Here is a 23,242-nt window from a genome sequence, read left to right on the forward strand (position 1 = left end):
TAGCCCCGAGTCAGCCAGCTCCACCTGACCTACTCCCTGAGTCTCGCTGTTCTCATCACTCCCACCCCCACCCCACTCAAGCAGCAGCTTCCCTGCTCAGCCCCAACAAGCTATGCATCCATGGTGCCTGCACCAGCATCCCGAGACAAGCACAGAAGATCATTGCTTGCAAGCAGACAAGCAGAGGTAGCAGGTGTATGCCACACTGTGGAAAAAATGAGAGGCCCTGCTTGAGTGGGGTGTGTGTGTGAGAGGAGAATGGTGAGACTCAGGGAGTAGGTCAGGTGGAGCTGGCTGACTCAGGGCTATTCAGAAGCCTCCCCCGCCGTTGCAGAAGTTTGGGTGCCTTGACTTCAGATCGCTCCCTCCCTCCCTCACACACACACACAAAAACAGAGGTTGGAGAGCTCCCTTGCTCACTTTCTCTCCAAGCACCCCATACACAGCCCATTTGAGGAAAGGGCACGCATGGCTGGGTGCATTTGGCTGCAGGAGGAGGCACATCGCAATAGGGTTGTTTTGTTAACCGTGGTGGTGCTTCGGGAGGGCAGGCGGACGTCTGCAGCTGACAACTATAATGAATATATCCACCTGCCCTCCTGAAGCACCACTGCAGCAAACAAAAAAACCCCATTGCTATGGATGCATAGCTTGTTGGGGCTGAGCAGGGAAGCCGCTGCTTTGGGGGGGGGGGGGTGAGTAAGCTGCTAGCTCCTTCCCCGCAGCCCTGGAATGCTTGCCTGCCTTCCATGTTGCCTTCCCAGCATCCGGGTGACCAGCTTGCGAAGGCAGGCAAACGGAAGCCCACATGGAAGGCAGGCAGGCATGGCAGGGCTTCGGGGAAGGGAGTAAGCTGCTAGCTCCTTCCTCGCAGCCCTGCTATGCTTACTTGCCTTCCACGTGGGCTTCCGCTTGCCTGCCTTCGCAAGCTGGACACCAGGACACCGGGAAGGCAGCGTGGAAGGCAGGCAAGCATAGCAGGGCTTCGGTGAAGGGAGTAAGCTGCTAGCTCCTTTCCCGCAGCCCTACCATGCTTGCCTGCCTTCGCAAGCTGGCCACCAGGATGCCGGGAAGGCAGCATGGAAGGCAGGCAAGCATGGCAGGAATGCGGGCCATGGACCAGTTTGGGGGTGTGGCCAGCCAGCCATTGGTCCCAGTTTGGCAAACCAGCCCCAATCTCTGCTACCTATTCGCCCGAGCCAGTCCAAACCGGGAGCATTTCACCCCTGATATCATTGTATAATTATGTAACATCAGGAGGACTGAGATTTGATTTTATTTGTAAGAAAGTACTATGTATTTTCTCTGTTATGCTTTTTGTTCCTCTATTTTAGGATCCATATTATAACTTTCCTGTATTTCCCACCTAAAAAAGTATTTGTAACCAAATCAATTTTTTTCTTTATGGTCAGAGATCAACAAAATAGATTCAAACACATAAATCAAACAATAAAAGGAACAGAAGAGGAAAACAACACATTTGGCCATTATATACATAGTTTGAGTCTTAAAGGAGGGTGTAAAAATCACTCACTCTTCCAGATGTGCTTAGTAAAAAAAGGGGGATTATAATCTTCTTTAGAAGATCTTTATAAAAGTTATAATAAAAAGGACATGTTGAATTCTTTCAATTGTCCTGGAACAACAAGGGCAAATGCATTGAACTATGGGAATATTGGCATATCTGCCAATAACACGGATGGAAGGATGTTGCATCCATCCCTGAAAAACTCTTTCCTAAAGCTAGATGAAAAAGGGGTACTCCAATAACTTACAGCAAAGTCTGTGTCTAGGCTAATTCTGGGACTCTGAGAGAGTGAGCTGACTTCAGATGTATATTTCATGTCATCTGCTCTCAAAGTCCAAAGTTAATAAGGAATTTACCAGCATTCCAGATATTCTTCAATTCTGCTCTATTGCTTTTGCCAAGACAGAGATAATTGTCAGCTAAGTCTAGCAGTACTGAGTACTTGCGTTGGGAGTGCCCTGGATGTGGCAAATAAAGAAAAACTTGGTTTGTATTGTCTCTAGGATGGTTTCTTTTTTCATATGTAAACCAACCTAAGTTGCAAAAAATACTTCAACTAGTGTTTTATTTCCACCCCACAACAAAACCTCTTTAACATAGGACAGGGGTATCAAACTTGTATCACCACATTGTTGTCACATGACATATTGTGATGTTTCCCCCATTTGCTAAAACAGGGATGGGCGTGGGCAGTGTGTAATGCAACTAGCCCATAGGCCACAAGTTTGACACCCCTGACATAGGAGGAATAAGTCCCCCTCCTTTGAAGCAAAAAAAAGAGTTTGCTATCAGGCTTGATTTCTTTCTTCCATTTCTATTTTTTCCCTTAGCTCCTTAGCTCTTCTTCACTTGAACCATGTGATGTACTTCTTCCTTTATACCTTACTTTACTGTTTAGTTTACTTCCTGTTTTCAGTCTAAACCAGAGATCAATACTTCTCTTATTGAAGCATAGTAAACAAAGCCATTAATAGAAAAAGTCAAGCTTTTATCTGAGAAATGTTGGACATACTGCTGAGAGAGGGGTTTATTTAATCTTTCTCTGAAATGTTTTTTTCAGTTAAAATAATTTTACTCAATTCCCATTTGTCCTATATATAAAATACCTAGATGTCATCTAACGGCTCTCTTACCTGGTTCTGCAATCATTTACTTAAGAATTGTTACATTTTATAGCTGCAGTCTTACATTTATCTACCTGAGGCTAATCTTCATTCATAAGCAGGGATTATTTCTGAGTAAACACACATAAAATTGTCTTTTTAAAGGTACATCTGCCTTAAATGAGTAAAATGTGTCCATAATTAACATGGATTCATTTTCCTTCTTTTTAATGGTCTAGCCTATGACGTGCCTGAGATTTCAAAAGCTGCTTGAAAAAAAAATAGTCTAAAAGATGTCAATCACAGAATGATGCCTGGTCCCCAATTAACTCACCTCTCTAAAACCACAGCAAATAGAGGAATTTATATCTGTCATTTAATGGTTTATTGAGAAATTAAATGCTACAATTCTGATAACCCTGATAGATTTGCTTTAGTGCTTCCTTTTCTTCTTTGGGGCCAGGATGGAGATCTCAGAATGACATTGTAGGCAAAAATGTAGCCTTGAAAGTTTTTGCAAAAATGCAATTAAAAACATACATAATTACTAGCGAAGTCACTCACTTAGCAAGAGAATGCACACTGGCTCTGCTTTGGGAGTCCGCACTTGATTTCCTATGAAAATTAATCGGCTATCTAACAATCTTCAGCTGCTGAAGATGATTATAAAAAGGGAAGAAAATGCCCTTTGTGTAGGTGAAATGTGTCGTGGACTGTCATCGTAATATACCTCAGTGAAATGAAGGTTAATTCTGATGTACAACCTGCATGACAGTCATTATCAGTGAATCATGAAAATAAATTAAGCTACTGAAATAGATACGTTCTTCACTCGTACACAGTAGGTATCCTATGAGGAATGGACAGATGAACTTTACAGATTATTATTGGAAAATAGTGTGGAATTCAATTAATACACCTAAAGACACTTTTATAGAGGGCAGTCATAATTTAAATGACAGCAGGAAGTAATTTTCCTGGATATAAGTCAATTTTTCAGAATTTCATGTTCTACATTATTAATTTTAAAATATCTTAAAAGAAAAAAGTGATCTGTACTGATTCATAAAAGGATGAAGATTCTTTTGTTGAAAGTTTTCTCAAAATAAAATAATAGTACATAAGTAACCTAGCCTTTTCTTTGCAAAAAAATAAAAAAGCACCTGAACATTACAATGAAACAGGTATAGAGTCCCTTCAGGGGATCTCCATGTTTTGCTGTCTTTAATACCTCCAGTTTTCTTCCTGGTAATGAAATTGGTTCCCTAAATTTGCTCTGAAAATTAAATAGATGCTAAGTTCACCTCTTTTTTCTAATGTGGAAATTCTGGGAGGAAAATAAATTCAGGCACTAAGAATAGAGTAAATGGCAACCTTCAACAAGAAAGGTTAGATTTAATCCAAGCAGGCATCTGACAAGCTGCCGTACACATTGAATCCATATCAGTGTGACCCTACCACAGACCTTCTTTATCCATTAATCTACAATTCTTTTAGCAAGCGGTGGAATTAGCTCTATGACAGGGCACTGCCTGCTGATTAGTTCACATCATTCTATAGAGCAGAGAGAAAAGAATCCCCATCCTTCATTTAAACTCAACTATTCTACAAAATGATGTGGATTTCCTCCATTGCTCCCAAAGCAACAAGTTCATATGTGGACCCTGTCATGCCTCCATCTTTACCCTGGGATGTTTACTTTTCCCAGCTCATTATCAGAGAACAGCATTAAAGGAGAAAGGAGAAGCGAGAAATAGAAAGAAAACCAACGTATTTTGGCCAAGAAGTACATTTCAGAGATGGGAGCCATACCTTAAAAAAGTCCTTTGAATTAAACAGACAAGTCCAAGATCTTGGCATTAACTTTTGCCTATTATAGTGTTCTAAGAAATCACAAAATATTACTACAGGTTTATCATGAATTTTATGATAAATGAGAGTGGTTAATTTTGTTACTTTATTTCAAAGAGAGATTAGTGACAGTTTGGGGCTCTATAGTTCTTTTTTTGTCTTTCTCTTTTCTTATTCTTTTTGGCAGAAGGCTTTTATAAATATTATTGATAAGCTTTGTTTGTGTGCTGCTCTGTGATTAGTGAAAAGATGAAAAGGCTGAGTGCCAAAAACAGCAATGTTGGGAAAATGGAGATGGTAAAAATAAAGTCATGGGATTAAAGCAACACTTAATTCTATGCTTCAGTTGAGATTATTTGAAAGGAGGAAATAAATTATTATTTATATTTAAGTAATTCCTGTAAATTATAAGAAATAAACATTCGAAATGTATTTGGCAAAGGGATGTGTGCTGGATACATTTAATGTGGAAAATACCATAGTAGATCCCAGCCAAACCTTCAAATTCTCTCCATATTATCAACTGCAGCTTTTATTGCTAGGCATGAATTATCATACATATTATTATACAATTTTCAAAAAATTTTCTGTAGAAAGAGTTGGGTGACCAATTTATGAATATTGTAATATTTTTTTTAGAAATCAGACTTCAGTAAAACAAAGCATTTAATTCCATTTATCTTAGTCTGATTATAGGAAATGAGTTTGAGGCTGTGCTATGTTCACATTTTATTTCTTAAAGTTCACAATTTGTTCTTATTTGCTTAATGTTTTTTTTAAGCATACAGGACTGCTCAATAAATGTATTGCCTTAAAAGAGAATGATATTTTTTTTGCTGAACCAAAACTAAAAAAGTACTAGATAATGGTACGTCATTATTGTGTTCTAGCAAAGGGAGCCCAGCTTATGATATGCATGGCAGTTTAGACTAGTTGTTCTGAGCTGGTGTATTCATAATACAGGTATAACTCAGAAGTAATCTATGTAGATGAGACATATATTAACAATATGCCTGTAAACATTTTTTAAATGTTTTGTTTCCACAATGGTAGAAACAAGGTTCTTTAGTATAGTGGAATACAAGCAGATAACAGACCAGTAGTTTCAATTTCTCCTCTTTCCTGCATCAAATCTTACATTGGTAGATCTGACACAAATTCTATCTGGTATAATGGCAATTTCCAGTGTATCCTTAAGAAGCTGAGCAGCAGATAGTTACTTTTGAAAATCTACTAAAATCTCTCACACTATGCAGTGGACCAGACCATTCCCTTTTCCAGGCCTAGTTTCCATCTGTTTCTTATTTTGGTAAAGGTCAGATTTGATAACAAGTTGTCTTCCTCTGCATGTGAGAACTAAGTTTCATAGTTTTCTCCTTGCTTTATTTTTTCTGCACAGCCTTCACATTATACTTACAGAACAATTTATTTATTTACTTACTTATATTTCATATTCCTTAACTGTCCATCTCCCTCAGAGATATAGCCTTCAGTCCCCAAAATATTATTCAACCATGAATCAGACTGATCTGCTGTATATCAGCATCTAAAGGTGCTACAATATATTTGCTTCAACATATGTACCCTGAGGAAAAAGTAAAAATAAATAATTAAAAATGTTTTGAAGTAGAGCTTACTTTCTTCATCCACATAATTTGATTGGCCATACTAAATAATTAATTTGCTATAATCTTCTTCTTGAATGGCCCCTAAAGTTCACCACAGGTTGGTGCCAGCTGTGCTTAGTTTAGCCAAGGTCAGTAAAGGCAGTAAAACAATAAGATACAAGAAAAATCAAAAGACAATGAATTATCAGCAGGGTTTAGGCTGAGTTAGGATCAGGAAATATATTTTATTCATTAATCATATATATCAAGTAAAATGTATGCAGAAATTAAAATGAATCAAAATTTATTACATTATTATAATCACTGCTTAAATGAGAACAATAAATACCAATAAATTAAAAATTATCCCTTTGAATGTTATACCACTTGAGAAGTAGATTACATTTCTCCACATATCTAGGCGAACTAATCCATAACATTGATATTGGTATATCATTGCAATCCTTACTTGCCAGAGATGGAAAATCTAAGAAAGAGGGTTTTATATCTTCAGCTTTAGATTTTGTGATGGAACCTAGAGTTGAAAACATGATAGGCACCAGATAATTAGATTTGGCCAAGTCTTAGAAATAGTTCTTAGAATTAAGCCTATTTGCTAATTGGAAGCTAATTAATCCTAACAATGTGGAATGCTCTTCAGTGTTTTGCTGTAGTGGACACTTCAAAATTTCTGTGTCATTAGGCACTATTTATGTATCATTATACATGAAGATGCTATTATAACAGAAAGACACATGATTGTTTTGAGCAAGTTATTTTCTAACTGTCTCAGATGCATAAATTTCACTTAGCAGGACCCCATTCAGAAGGTTAGTGTTAAGCACTGATGTGTTCCTTTAGGATTTTCGAATTCATTTGCATATTATATTATAGAATAAAGTAATTTATCACTATCTGCTTTTCATTCAGTGGCAAGTTAGGCACTGAACAGAATATCAAATTCCTTTTCAATAGCCTTACTAACTCAAGATGCCTCACTTTAAATTGAAAGCCATGTAAAATCAATAAGGGCCATTGGCCTTAACATGGTCAAAAGACATTGAGAGGAAAAAGGCAAGAGGAGGGAGAGCAGGGTTTGATAAATGAGTAGGAGGGAGGGAGGATCCTGAAGGATTAATTGCAGTTCTTGATAACTTTCTTTTCATTTCCTCTTCATCCACCAAATACAGAGACAGTTCCTTTGGATTGGAATTCAGTTCCAATGACCAGATTTGTCTTATCTTCTCATTCCTTATAATTCAATTGAGTTTGCCTATGCCACCATGAGCCTTTTTCAGATGTGTCTATAAGATGTTTTTTTCTGAGCAGGTCTACTTTTATCATCACTATTGGAGTAATTGCCATTTTCTATTGGACCAAATCCTCAGAAATGTTCTGAAGGACAGGACAAAACAAAATGCATAATGTTCTTTTTCCTTGCTATTCTTCTTTATAATATTGCTGAAGCTGCTGAAAAATTACTCCTTTGTAGTGAAATCCCATGTTGCCTTAGTAATATATGAAATTGTGAATTATGTGGAACCACACTGATTTTGTTTTTCTTGAGCAGTGCTCTCTTTTAAACACCAGCACTGGCAAGCAATTGGATATTTAGGACATTCTGTTTCAGTTGCACTTAAAACATAAGATCCACACATTGATTTTTGGATTGTGAAGCTGATGGCATGATTTCCCATTGAGACTTAAATCCAAATAATCTTGCCATATTAGGGGACAGGTCGAAAATGCTGTAATACAGTCTCAGAAACTGTAGTAGAACATTGTTAAATGTCTTGAAAGTGCAGTTTTTCAAAACATTGGTTATAACTGTGAGTTATTTTTATTCTGATATTTAATTGTATGTCATTATTAAAATGCTTCCTTTAGTAATTCAATGCCTCCTTCTTTCTCTCCTTCTTATTACTTCTTTGAATAAAAGAAAGCTAAACCAAATGGGCCTCAATTTTTCAAACATTTCAAATGCATGCCCAGCTCTTACTTCTGAATATAAGATTAGGCCAAAAAAATATACAATCTTAAAATAATAATTCATAAACATTTCAGGTGCTGCAATTATATTTTGAACAGTATCTTGCAAAATATTATATAACTGTTACATGTAAAATATGGCCACTAACATTAATGAGAAAATCCTTGATTTATATTATATAAAGTAAATGCAGGTGAAAGAATTGTCAACTTTTGCCACAAGCAGCAAAAGAGAAATTGTTTGCTTCTTTTACTCATTCTGGGCACAAAACATTGGCAGCAAAAATTGTCTGCTGAATGTAGAGTTTTTCTCCACCAGCCCAAATATCCACTTACTTTATGCCAGAATGAAAATACATGAGCAAAGTTTTGGCTTTGTTTTAATTTTTCTAATTCCAAAAATGACAGGACTGGGGGAGGGGTGAACTATTTGTTTCACAGAATAGGTATGGAGTATATTGGGTTCAATTTCTCTCTTCGACTTAGCTTAGATTCTTTGGTTTGGGGTAAATAATGTATATTTTACTAGAAGATTCATACTTGTCAACAAGATTTTTTTAAAAAATCACATTAGTATGAGCCAGAAGCTCCTATTAAAGATTATTAGTCCTCAATGCCTATAAGGATAATAGAAAGCCAGCACATGATTATCATACTAACTCTTTTAAATGGTTTTAATTCTTAAATTGTTAATTATCGGTCTTAATATAGGGGTGTTTTAATTGTGGGCCAAATTAATTTAATTGGATTTTAATATTGTTTTTAAATTTTGTATTTCTTGTGTTTTATCTGTTGGCTGTTCACCGCCCCGAGTCCTTTGGGAGAAGGGTGGTATATAAATATAAACAAACAAACAAACAAATAAATAAATAAAATACAGTAGCTACTATTCAGAGAAGAATTTAGTTGCTTCTTTGCATGTCAGATGTATTTGTTGGCCAGTGAAATTTATTACATTATTGTGAAAATGCCAGTATGGCTATATCTATTTATGTATTATGGTGGAGAGTAAAATCATCTGTGACCTGGAAAAGCTTTGTATATGGCTTGTCTGACTGTAGGGTTTTTGTTTTTGTTTTTGTTTTTGTTTGGGGGGGGTTGCATTTTTCTCTCCAGCAATTATCAGCATGACTCTCTGTTTTATGTACTACTTGTGTGTATGTTTGTGTGTGTGGAGAAAAAGAGATATAGAAATAAAAGGTTGGTAGAAATAAGCTGAAGAGGGATAAAAATGAGAAGGGTCTGAATGATCCACATAGGTCTCTTGTCTAAGTGGATGCTTAGCACTTCTTGATTGTGACAAATGCCCAGAATAAGAGTTATAACCCTAAGGCACCTTATTTGGGCAGGCTGAAATCACTCCATTTATAAATGAAATGCAGGAGCATGTACTGATATACAATATTATGGGTTCCCCTCTTCCTGAACCCTGGGAAGGTCTAGAGAAATTTGGTTGACAGCGTTCTGCATCATACTCTGCAAAGGAGTAAATGTAAAGCACTAGGGCCACCTTCTGACTGTAGTGATACTCTGCCTTCTGGATAGCTGCTGTAATCAGTTAGCAGCTGCAGGGTTTATTTGATCTCCCATTCAGATCTCTAAAGTTTTTCTCTGATTTAGTGACAGAGTTTTCTGCTTGTTTCTTTTCCGTTCTTTAGTTTAAATCCTTCAGAAGACTTCAATAGTATTTTGATGTGTGATTTTTCCCGCCTGCAAAACTGAAGGAGGAGAGCTGCTGCTGATTTCAATCAAACATTAAGAATGAAATAACGTGGCAAAAATATAAGCCAAGTACTGGAAAGCATTTTGAAAAAGGTTGGTACTACAAGCATCCCCCCTGCAAATTACTTTTATCAGCCCTAAATATAGCCCTGATGATTGAGTTTCAGCTTTTTGCCCTCTTTTTTTTCTGCACATGATGCCTGATAGCCCAAAATCTCATTGTATAATTTGGAAGTGCCTTGATTCATTTATCTAGCCGTCGAAGAGAACGTTCACATGAACAGAATGATGGTGCTAAGGTAGTGATATTCCCATATGTATTTTCCACCTCTTTTTCCCCCCACACAGATACTTTTTTCCATAGACAAAAAGGGATGTAGAAGTTGATGCTCCAAGGTTGTCTTTATCTCCTATCCACCCTAGGCCTCAGAGACTCTCCAAAAGTTGCTGACAATTTTAATGTGAAAATTAAGGGCAATAATAATCATGATTATTTTAATTAATACCAGATGAACTTTGCTGTCTTCAAAAAGCAGAGAACAATAAACAAAGCAATGTTGTCATTCCCTACGTTGCATTCAAAAGAGTGGCCTTTGTCTTTTAAATGTGGATGGACTACTGAATCTTGTCCTGATAGGTATGTTCTCCTATGTTGTGCCATGCATTTATGAAGCGGTTCTTTTGTTTCCCCAATGTACAGATTTGCACATGTCTCACTGCATTGTACCGCATATACCACGTTGCTCAGTTGTGTCTGGGCGTTTTATCTTTGGGGTGGACAAGCTTCTGCCTTAATATATTCTTGGGTTTAAAGTGTGCATGTATGTTGGGTTGGCTGAAGATCCTCCTGAGCGTTTCAGATATTTCTGTAATGTATGGAATGACAACATTGTTTTGTTTATTGTTCTTTTCTTTTTGAAAACAGCAAAGTTTACATTTTGGACAGAGAGGACTGCTGGTTTGAAAAGACCATCCATGTCAAAATTGAACAGTCCTCTCTCAACAGAGGGGAAGGGATAAGTTATCATCTATTTCCAGTGTACAACACAATCCTTTCAGCAGTTCTCACATTTGCACTATTCAGGTGACCCTGAAGCCACAGATAAACCTCTAAGTGGCCTCAATGACTCCCCAAAAGAATGCAAATGACCAGTTATCAGCAAGAAATATAAATCCTTCCATTACAAAAAAGATGTTGAGACTTTGAAAAAAATGCAAAGAAAAGCAACTAAGATGATTAAAGGCGCGGATATTTTGGATACAAAAGGGAGTTAGACAGGGATGCCCCCTGTCTCCTCTACTTCTTATAATGGCGCTGGAAATCCTACTCAGAAAGATCAGAGATAACAAAGAAATTAAAGGACTACAAATTAAGAAAGAAACTTTAAAACACAAGCCTTTGCAGATGACATGGCCTTAATAATGGAAGATCCCTTGAAATCTGGCCCCAAATTACTCCAGGAAGTACAACAGTATGGAGAAGTCGCCGGCTTCAAGCTTAATAAAACCAAAACTAAAATTTTAGCAAGAAATATGACAGAGATAAACAGGAAAGAGCTAAAAAAGTCCTTAGACCTTCAGATAGTGAAGAAAATAAAATATCTGGGAATATGGATTACTTCAAGATATTCCTCTTTAAAGGAGGATAACTACATTCCATTATTACAAAAAATAAAGCAGGATATAGACAGATGGAAGAAGTTAAAATTGTCTTTTACAGGTAAGATCTCAGCAATTAAAATGAACATTCTCCCCAAGATTATATTTTTATTTCAAACTATACCAGTGAACATTGATAAAAAATATTTCTTAGATCTGGAAAAGAAGGTGCGAGAATTTTTATGGGAAGGAAAGAAGGCAAGGATTGCATATAAAACACTGCAAGGGAAAAGAAACATAGGTGGCTTTGGATTACCCGATTGGGAAGTATATCAGAAGGCGGCCAAATTAGTATGGATCAAAGAATGGGTTACATTACAAAACAAGAGAATTTTGATATTAGAAGGCCACTATCTACAGGCAGGCTGGCACGCTTATTTATGGGACTTAAAGAACAAAAAGAACTCATATTTCCACAAACACAAATTAAGGGAGACCCTTATTCAAACATGGGAAGAAATCAGGCAAAGATCTTACACGAAAGTATTGATCTGGCTTTCAACTATGGAGGCTTTGACTGCCTCTAATAAAAGAGATATCTTGAAATTCGGCACGTACAAAGATATATTAGATGATAATGGTATTCTTAAATCACGAGAAACATTAAGTAACCAAGGCTTTAATTTAGATTGGTGGAGCTACCTACAGATAAGCTCAAGATATCAAAAAGATAGGGACCAATTCGGTATAGAGACGAAGTACAACAATTTGGATAAAATTATGTGGGGGAGTGAAAAGAAAATGCTAGCGAAATTTTATAACTTTTTATTAGGCGAGGACAGAGCAGAAGGAATAGCCAGAAATCAACTAAATATTTGGGGAAAAAACATTGGTTATAGGTTAAATTTTAATAACTGGGAGGAGGCCTGGAACAGAAATTATAATTTCACTAAATCAGCAACTTATAGGGAGAATCACTATAAAATATTTCATAGATGGTATCTAGCCCTAGCTAGATTAGCAAAAATATTTCCCAGTGCCTCAGCAATATGTTGGAAGTGTGGAAAGGAGATAGGCACCTTCTTTCATATGTGGTAGTCCTGCCCCGAGACAAAAAAGTTTTGGACAAAAATACGAATCTGGCTACGAGAAATAGTGGAAGAAGATATAAAATTTTCCCCTGAAATCTTCTTATTAGGAATGATGGGAGATGGACTCTCTAAAGGCAAGATACAATTAATTATACATGTCATAACAGCGGCCAGGTTAACCTTCGCAAAATACTGGAAGGACAAACAAACCCCTCCAGAGGTGACAATAATAAATAATATCCTAGAATGCGCAGAAATGGCAAAATTAACAAGCGCTCTCAAAGACGATGAGAATTCAAAATTCAAGGCAGTATGGGAAAGGTGGTACAAATGGTGGAATAATAGAATGAGATTGTAAGGATATGTTTATCTTTAATAATGGTAGATTCGAAGATACTTGATATGTATATAATGTAAATATGTAATTGCACGACACCTCGGATGTTAACGAAGATTTGATGTTTTCTTTTTAAAAAAAAATTTAAATCAATAAAGTATTATTAAAAAAAAAAAGATTAAAGGCCTGGAAACTAAAATATATAAAGAATGGTTGCAGGATTTGGGTTTGCTAGTCTAGAGAAAAGAAGGACTAGGGGGGACATGATAACAGTATTCCAGTATTTGAGAGACTGCCAAAAAGAGGAAGAGGTTAATTTATTTTCCAAAGCACCAGAGGGCAGGATGAGAAACAATGGTTGGAAACTAATCAAGGAGAGAAGCAACCTGGAATTGAGGAGAAACTTCGTAACAGTGAGGACAATTAGCAGTGGAACAGCTTGCCTTCAGACTTTGTGGGTGCTTCACCACTGGAAGAAGAAGAAACTGGACAGTCACTTGTCTGAAATAGTATAGGATCGCCTGCTTGAGCGAGGGGCTGGACTAGAAGACCTCCAAAGGCTCTATTCTGATTCTGATTCCCCACCATCCAGTCAGAGCTGAAGAAGCTTCTTGGATTAGAAGCAAAACATCTTCAAAGAAAAACAAGAAAGTCCAATTGCCTCTTGAAAAAGCACCTTTGGGACGTGCAGACAATATTCCAAATATTGATCTATAAAAGGGCATTATGATATTTTCAATAAAGTCACTTATTATCCACAACATGTTATTGGCCTTCTGTGGCTTCTGAACAGATAGATGAATGGCATATTTGTTCCTGACAACACCAGTCATCTAGTTTGTTGCTTTTCCTACACTCATTCTCACAAAGAGGATCCTTTGGGCAGAAATAGAATTGATTCAGTATTTATGGCTTCTGGGAAGACCTTTATTGAAATGAAGAGGGCTTAGTTAATTATTAAATTAGTCATATATTTTAAAATCATCTGATATTATCTGCATTCTAAAGAGAATATGCAAATTAATACCTTCAAAATGTGTAGTCTTTTTTTCTCTATGTATTTGGCTTTATATATATTTGGATTTATAACCTGATCACTTTCTCATTTTCTCTCTTTCCCTCCACACACTTCTTCTTCTCTTCTATGCTTTCTCTTGCACAATAACACATTGGGATATATAATTTATGTTCAAGTGTGCATACTTCCTATTGAGGAAAGAAAAACATACCAGTTTAAATATGAGATATTTCCACTCATTAGCAATATACAGTAAAATTAAATGATGAAATCAATTACTTTATATTTTAAAAAATCTTATTCAATAAATTATCTAGAATTAATTGCATTATTTCAATAAGATGCATACAATCTGATATCACAATGATGAAATTAGTCTTGGAGCATAAATAAATTTTGGAGCATAATAAATTTTAACAGGCATACATATCTGCATTGAAATAATTGGAGACAAACTTAAATCTTTTATTTCAATTTTAGATGTAGTTTTCTACAAAATCATTTTCATCCTTGGTTCTGGGGGGGAGAAATTGTCCCCCTCAGAACGGGTTCACAATTTGGATGTCCTCCTAGACTCACAGCTAAGATTAGAGCAACATCTGACAGCTGTGGTTAGGGGGACCTTTGCACAGGTTCACCTGCTGCACCAATTGCGACCCTACTTGGATCGGGAGGCTCTCCTCACGGTCACTCATGCCAGTGTCACCTCACGATTAGATTATTGCAACGCGCTCTACATGGGGCTACCCTTGAAAAGTGTTCGGAGACTACAGTTGGTCCAGAACGCAGCCACACGAGCTGTCGTGGGTGCACCTAGGTACACCCACATTACACCAATTCTCCGCAAGCTGCACTGGTTCCCTATTGGTCTCCAGTCACAATTCAAGGTGTTGGTTATTACCTTTAAAGCCCTACATGGCTCAGGGCCAGGGTATCTTCGAGACCGCCTTCTACCGCATAACTCCCAATAACCGGTAAATCCCACAGAGTTGGTCTCTTCCGGGTCCCGTAAGCTAAACAATGCCAGCTGGTGGGCCCGTGGGGGAGGGCCTTCTCTGTGGCTGCCCCAGCTCTCTGGAACCAGTTACCTCCTGAGGACCATCCCCACCCTATTGGCCTTCCGAAAACTGGTGAAGACCTGGCTTTTCCGGCAGGCCTGGGGCCGTTGATCTCGCTCTTGCGATCCGGCGAGATCCGGCCATGAATGGTGTGAATGAGTTTTAATGTTTTTAATGTTTTTAATTTTTAAATGTTTTTTATAATGATTTTAAATGCATTGTGAGCCGCTCTGAGTCTTCGGAGAGGGGCGGCATACAAATTGAATTAATAAATAAATAATAAATAAATAAACGTTTTATTATACAATTGACATTTTTACTATACTTAATAAAATCTTTGGAAATATTTCACAGTTGTGCCACTGAAAATATTTATTGTCATATTCCTGAATAGAGTAAGTAATGCTATTTTTAGGTGAAGTTATGTTACTAGTATGGAAAAAAACAGAATTCAGAATAATTTTTGCAAAGGAATTTTACTTGGATAATATATTTTTGCAAGCATATTTTAAGTCCAAAGAAGGCATAGAGCTGTATACCTCCCCAATAAACCCACATATCAAATATCAGCTTACTTTTATTATTACTTTTTTTTCTATGATGACAAAGAATTTCAGATGATATAGCTGTACTTATCAGTAAAAATCCTTAGAGATGGGAAATTACCATTTATGTCTGAAGAAATTAAAAATGTTGAAATTTAATTAACAAACTGAGTGGAAAAAATAACATCATCTAAAAGTTTATAGAATCTAAATTTATCACCATCTGGTCATAAATTGCAATGCTGATGAGTAGCAAGTGGAGTCTGTATGCAACACCAGGCTCAGGAATCTTTTGGGAGTGGTGAACCTGAGGTGACTTTTTTGTTTATTTGCCCCAGCCTTCAGGGTTCTTTTCCATGCTAATTGACCTCCTCTGAAAGGAGCCCTTGTGTTACAATATGAAATCTGTTACAAATATTTATCATGGGGGAATGCAGAAGCATGGTAGAATGCCAGCCTGGTGAATTGTAAAATTCACTGCACATTTTGGAATTAGTCACTGAGATTATGCCAGGCTAAAATTCCTTTTTTGATGAGATCATGATGTTACTTATTATAGGCCACTTGTGTCACTAATTTATGAATTCCATGCTTTTCCCCTTCAATAAAATATTTACTTTTATACTATTTGAACAAGGCCCTATGTCTCTTTCCGATCTTCATGGATTTGGTGAATAAGAAATACCATGTTTTTTAATCATGGTATTTCTTATTCACCAAATCCATGAAGATTTTTAATGTAATTAAAAAACTATATGGATACTTGTTAGAGGTAAAATTGGAAGAAGAACAAGTTAAAGAGTCAATGATAGCATGGGGGAAAAATTTTGGTCATGGTATTGATTTAGAGAAATGGCAAAAATTGTGGTCGCAAAATTATAAAATGACAATGTCTACAGCATATAAGGAGAATTTGTATAAGATGTTTTATAGGTGGCATTTACCCCTGACGAGGATAGCCAGAATGTTCAAGAACAAATTGGAGAAATGTTGGAAGTGTCATCAGACCCCAGGATCATATTACCATATGTGGTGGACATGCATAGAAGCTAAGAGATATTGAACTAAAATACACACGTAGCTGGAAAAAATGATAAAAAAACACATTGACTTTAAACCAGAGATATTTTTATTAGGGATTTTGCCAGAAACATACAATAGAGAACTATTTAATTGTGAATGTTTTAACAGCAGCTAGAATTGTATTTGATAAAAACTGGAAAGGAGAGAAGTTACCTACTGATGATGAGATTATTAAGAAAATTATGGAATGTGCTGAAATGAGTAAATTGACATTTGAAATTAGAGAACAAGAAGGTAAACAATATTATTTGATATGGGATTTGTTTTATCAATGGATAGATAATAAAACATGGAGATGAAGCATGAAATATGAGGTTGATGTAAAGATAAAATATTTGAAGTTCTTTCTTATGAGAAATAAGCTTTTGTTACAAATTGGTACTCTGGAAATGGGATTAAGCACAAAAGAATTTTAACCAATCGATACACTGTCTGTAATTGATTGGAATGATGATGGTTTTATGTTTTGTTTTTATTTTAAAATTTAAAAAAAATTTAAAAAAAGAAATACCATGTTTTCACAAGGTGATGCTTTGATTTGAAAAAGGAGAAGGAAAAGAAAGAGAGAGAGAGAGAAAGGAAGGAAGGAAGGAAGGAAAAGAAAAAGAAAGAAAAAAGAAAGAAAGAAGAAAGAGAAAGATTCACAGGATTCACAGAGCAGGACTTGTACTGAGTTTTGAACAGGGGCAATGATTCACCTTTGAATCAATGAACATTTTATACTCTGCACTTAAATGAAACAGAACCTGAAGCAACAGGAATGTAAATAAATTGGGGAATAATGATTAGCAAATATCCTCTGAACAATAGTTCATAAATTTCCATTTTATAAACTACCACCATGACTCCTTCTACTCTTCTGAACGCAATTTGTGCTGAAAGCACAATCTGATGCATGTATACTCAAGAGCAAGCCTTGGTTCACATTGGTGGAACCAAAATAAGTATATATAGGGCTGCATTCTAAAATTAAAAGTTTTTTTTGCACTCACTTCTGTATCTTAAGGCTACTGTAAAGGTGGTTTTTGTTAATAGCTACGCAATTAATACTAAAAGGAATATTTTTAAAAATAATCTGGCAACTAAAAATCTCCATTTATGTGTGGTGTGGTTTAATTTCTTAGCCTTTGCTGTACACTGCTATATCTGGGCTTTGTGGACATCTGTACAAGCACATTGATATGCAACCAACCTAATCGTGCTCAATATAGGAAGCCCTAATCTTGACTAACTGACAAGATTTAAATTGAGGACACATCTTCTGCTGATTAGCTCCCACACCCACAATTATCCAACTGGGGTGTCAAGCAAGGTTTAACATCTCCACTGATTCTGGTCTCAGGAGAAATCTGGGAGGAAATGCAATCGCTTTTAATAACTGCTACCTTCTGAACATGCAGGCTCCCCAGCTGCACAATTTCCAGCCATTCAAGCTCCCTTCAAAATTAACCTTTCCAGTGAAAATATAATTTCACACAAAATGAACCACCGAGTGATTTTCAGCATAATTTATTCAAATTGCTGAACTCAGAATGGCAGAGCAATCTGCAGTCCGAACAGATCCATGAATCAAGAAATAAAAAAGTTTATGTACCCAACTGTCTCCCGGCAAATATGGGACTAATTTTAAACATTCCCAGAATTCTTTGTGGATACTACACTTCAGCACCTCATTAAAATTCAATTGATCTGAATTTTTTGCAAATAAGATTTGATTGCTTTCCATATCATAAAACACATGTGCTATATTGCTCTGAATCACCTATTGTGCAACATATGTGTCTAGTTCATCTGCATTACTTCAGTGTACAGTTGAAAGTCCCCATTATTATTATTCTCTTCCTCCCCCTCCCTCTTGTAAGTTTAGAAGAGGTATCCATAGATTTCCTTTAAGATCACAATAATGAATGAAATATTCAAATGAGTTGAATCTCTTAATTCTCTTATAAGGTATGAGATACAATTCTCTGTTTTAAAAAAATGTGGTATATATTTGGTTACAAATTAGGAGTGCAACTTCACATGTCCCAAAGATGAGAGCTGAATATTCTATCTCAGAAGTTAATGACTTTCTAAAAAAAATACATTTTAAGTATTTATCAGTTGAACATGGCAGAGTGAAGAATATATCATATTAATTCCTTTGCTCCAGGCAGGTATTAGACACTTCTAAAGTCTCAGGCCCATCCTTTCCAAGGCAATGTGTTATTTCTTTCCTACTGCTCTGAGAAATTATCTGTACACCAGCCTAGTGTGAGCACCCCTGTTGCCATCAGTAAATCACTTTTTCTTTATTCCATCGCTCTTTTATAGGTGCGACAAGCTAATAATAAGTGGCAATTTCCTTACTGAGCCTCTTCTGAATTCTCAAATCAAGGACCAAGGTGCTGCCTCTGCACACTTTCTGGTAGCCTCATCATTGCACAGAGCATTTTAATCCACTCAGTTTTCCATCCAATGTTCAAGTTTGTGATGTGAAAGATAGAGCTCTTATTTGTGAAGAATGGCATGTAAGTGACCTGCATTAGGAGATTATCAAAATGGGTTGCTGATAAATTAACTTGAGTAAGGACAGGAAAAATACAGGAAATATATATGATTTGATCAACTTTTCTATTACCCAGCCTGAAAAATGAAATTTTGGAATGCCTTATCCTGTCTTAACTTGATTCCATCTTGTTGATCTGAGTTCTTCAAACAAATATCTGCTTCTGTATAGATTTGGACTATTTTTTTTTCCAGGAACGAGCAAAATAATGTCATGAGTACTCAATCACATCTGCTCGATTTATCCAGTCAGGGTGTTTATATTAGAAGCTGCAGCCGAGAAGTTGTTGCTGCAACTCTTGGAATTGGTAACTGCATCAAATCCAATGTAATTCCCCAGCTGCTGCCCAGCAAAACTCCTGTTAATACAGGCACATAGTAATTTCGGTCACAAGTTAGCAGCTGGTAAGGTTCTCAATGGAATGGTATGAAAAGCAATTCATCCTACTGCACTCCAATGTGGGATATGATCAGTTAGAGAAGTACTGAACTCTTATAGGTCATAAAAAACAAAAATCTTGGTAACACCCAAAGGTACTTTTTCAAAACTTTGAAAAGAAGGTTCTTGGATGAGAAGCAAAATGACTTCAAAGAAAAACAAAATAAGCCCAGTTGCCTTTTGAAAAAGCTATGACCTGGATGACTGAGAATCTCCATAGACACTATTCCTTCATCAAATACATTCTTGGGGATAAAATAAACATGGGAGCCAAAATAAGGGCAGACTGATGTAGGAAAGCCTCAGTAGTTATTTTTCAAGTCCTAAATATCTGAGGCACTACCTTAAGGAGCAACTGGTTCCATGTTTCTGTAAAAAATTTATTAATACTTGACGGTTCTTTTCTATGTGTGTGTGTGCCTACCTTCAAGTCAGTATTGACTCTTGGTGACTGCCTGGATTACTTCCTACAGTTTTCTTGGCAAGATTTCAGAAGTAGTTTGGTTTTGCCTTCTTAGAAGAGAAAGAGAAAGAGAAAGACTGGGTCAAGACCAGCCAGTTGGCTTCATGCCTAACGTGGGACTAGAACTCACAATCTCCAGGTTTTTAACCTGGTACCTTAATCATTACACCAAGCTGGTTCTTTCTAGAAATTGCCACCCAAAATTGAACAAGTACTTATTTGGAATGACCTTCCAACCTTTCTGCTAATATTTAAATTTTCTTTTTCTGGACAGCATTTAATCATTAAATCAGTTTTCAGATTATAGAATGTATATTGCTTTATAACTGTCATTTAACATATTTAATTTTCTTAAGAATTATCTTCAAAACTTTCAAGAGTTACTTGCTCTGTTTCAAGAGTATCTGCTATTAAGTCCAGGATAGTGATGAATTATTTAAGAAAACCTGGGGAATTATATGGTAGTGGTTTAGAAAGTATTTTTAAAAATCCTAGAGATTTTATGCTTTCATATAATTTCCCATTGTCAACATTCATTTAGCCTGGGATGAAGGATTCCATTGTGATACTACTTTTCCCAAAGTTGCCTTTTAAAAACACAGAGTAGACAAAGTATAGAAAATTGTCAACTGTGTATAAATAGTGCCAGGAGGATTGCAAAGGCCACCACAGCAATCCTTTTACCCCTGCAACACAGCAGATTCATCCAAGATACTAGGACAAAACAGGACAAAAGTCATCGAAGGATAGAAAAAATACTTCTGTGAATAGCCTTTAATCTCCACATTTTCCGTCTTTTATGCCAATGGCATTTCACTTATTTGGTGCTGTCTTCTGCTCTCTAATTCTCTGTGGAAGATGTGTCATCCATGCTTGCTAAGTCAGCTGTCACTCATGTTTGGCACTTCAGCTTTATAAATCTAGATGTCACTTCAGCTGTCCCTAATGGATCAGCTGTCCCTGAAATCTAGGATAGCATTTGCCATCACATTTTAATTTGTTAGGGCTGTCTCTTACCCTTCTAGCTACCTCCAACTAGATAAACAGACCCATATACCCATCCTAAATATTTATTCCTAATTTTTCTCCATTATACATCAAATATCTCCCTGGATATTTTACATCTCTCATAAAATTGTATTTCTCAGACTATGCAACACAACTTCTGGAATGTAAAATTAGATTGAAGTTAGCCTCAGTTATATCCTGGGGATGGGGATCATAGATATTTTCACTTAATTGATAATAAATTAATAATAAAGCTATTATTTCACTTTACTGTTTCTTCTCTTGCCATTATTCTTATTAACACTCTGCTTTCGATAGGAATGGCAGAGGTCTAAACTGAGGTCTTTAATTCAATTATGGCTATCCGTTTTGGAGAGCCATCATACTACATAGTCAGGGCTGGATACCCTATGATCCTCAAGCTAACTTTATTTATTTATTAAGTTTCTATGTTGCTCATCTCATTGATACAGTGACTCTGGTTGGCTTACAATATAATAAAAAGTAAAGTGCTAGAAAACACTTAAAATTAGGAAAAATGGATAGAAAAGCTAAAAAAACAAGATGATAGATTACTTTGACAGTAAGACTGAATAATTTTGTCATTATGGCATTGGGTTGCAGTGGGATTGTTTACAAACTCATTTGAAAAATGAATTCTGATAAATTGTGTATCTATATAATGGTGTAGTTATTCTTTACAGTTCTGAAGTTAGATATTAAGCACATTGTGCTTCAATTATGGTCTCAATGGCCCAGGCCTGGGCCAGAGAGGAAATAAGTCTAGACCTTAGAGCTTTTCTCCAAACAGGCCCATTTTGTGCTGTGTGCCAGCTTACCATCAGCACAAAGGCTGCCAAAACTGTTCATTGGACATGTGTTCCGTCTCCATGGAGTCCCACGGCGCATTATATCGGATGGGGGTTACTGTTTACTGCTTGTTTCTGGCAAGACTTTGTCTGCATGATTGGGTCCTCCCAAGGCCTCAGTAAAGCATTCCATCCCAGTTAGTTCCTTTCACTAACTAATGTCTATATGTACTATTGACTAAGGTACCCAACTATTATCAGTATGTGGGTTATACCCAGTTACACATATCAATCTCTGGCCAAGGAGGAAGTGTGGTCGAAGTTCTGACCAGTGACTGGGAACAGTGAATACATGGATGTAAAAAACTGGCTCAGGAGGATACCTACAAAGATGGAGTAGCTCTGCATTTGAAGATTTCCTGAACGGGGGGGGGTGTCTTTAGACAGGGTTGCATTCCCCATATGGATTTGGCTCACAATTTGGAGACACTGAGATTCACAACTTTTGAGCCTTCGTCCAGTATTGTAATCACAATAAACTGGACATAAATTTATTTATTTATTTATTTATTTATTTATTTATTTATTTATTTATTTATTGGTTCAATTTATAAGCCGCCCTTTTCCAGAGACTCAAGGTGGCTTACAGTGCATTAAGCAATAGCCTTCATACTTTTGTATATACCTGCTTAGTAGGGCTTTCGGGGCCCCCACTAAATTATGAGAAAACAAAGATTATGGCCTTTGCAAGAAGGCCAAAACTCTATTCCTGGTATCTAAATGGCCGTAATCAGTGGTGGGATTCATCCGGTTCACACCGGTTCAGGAGAACTGTTAGCTAACTTTCTGAGCAGTTCGGCAAACCAGCGATTGGAAGAAAACTGACTTTTGTTTTTCCCATCTTCTGTCAGCTTTGGAAGCCATAGGAGCACCAGAAGCTTCCATGCTGCCAACTCCATGCGCCTGGGAAAGTAGGAGGGGGGATTTAGGAGAGTGAATGTAGTTAGACATAATAGCATTTTTCCCTTCGGTCAAGGTCATGGTGTTTATGCATCTAGAGGAGGAGTGGTTGCAGGGATGGCTCAAGTTGGAACAGATGATGATTGGATCACATGACAGACTGATAGGTGAAGGGGCTGGATTTGAGATTTTGATTTACTGAGGGAAAACCCGGAACCCTCAGATTCGGGTTTTCCCAGATGTGCCAGTATACCTACTCTAATAAAATAGAACTTTGAGAAATGCCTGCCTCAGAGTTTTTACTTGAAGTTGGGGACTTTCTGGAATGCTGACATTAACCCGAATCTCTAAAATTAATAACGGCACCCTGAAAGGGGGTTGTCTGAGGTGCTGAGCCCCAGCATCAACCTGACCCTCAGGTCGTGTGAAGATGGAAGAGAAAGAGGATATCACGGAGGGAGCCGTGGGGACTGATATCTGAGGAC

At 36.8% G+C, this 23,242-nt stretch overlaps 1 long non-coding RNA gene across 2 annotated transcripts in view; it reads left to right on the forward strand.

The window, feature by feature from the left end:
• Nucleotides 1-23,242, forward strand: part of LOC117673582 (uncharacterized) — a 332,831-nt gene that overhangs the window by 273,093 nt on the left and 36,496 nt on the right. For both annotated transcript variants that reach the window (XR_009621260.2, XR_004593509.3), the window contains exon 3: nucleotides 9,737-9,893. This is a non-coding gene — a long non-coding RNA (uncharacterized LOC117673582). The remainder of the gene's footprint in view (nucleotides 1-9,736; nucleotides 9,894-23,242) is intronic.

The sequence above is a fragment of the Pantherophis guttatus genome, chromosome 7, assembly GCF_059756535.1.
Source record: "Pantherophis guttatus breed Tessera chromosome 7, ASM5975653v1, whole genome shotgun sequence".
NCBI lineage: Eukaryota > Metazoa > Chordata > Lepidosauria > Squamata > Colubridae > Pantherophis > Pantherophis guttatus.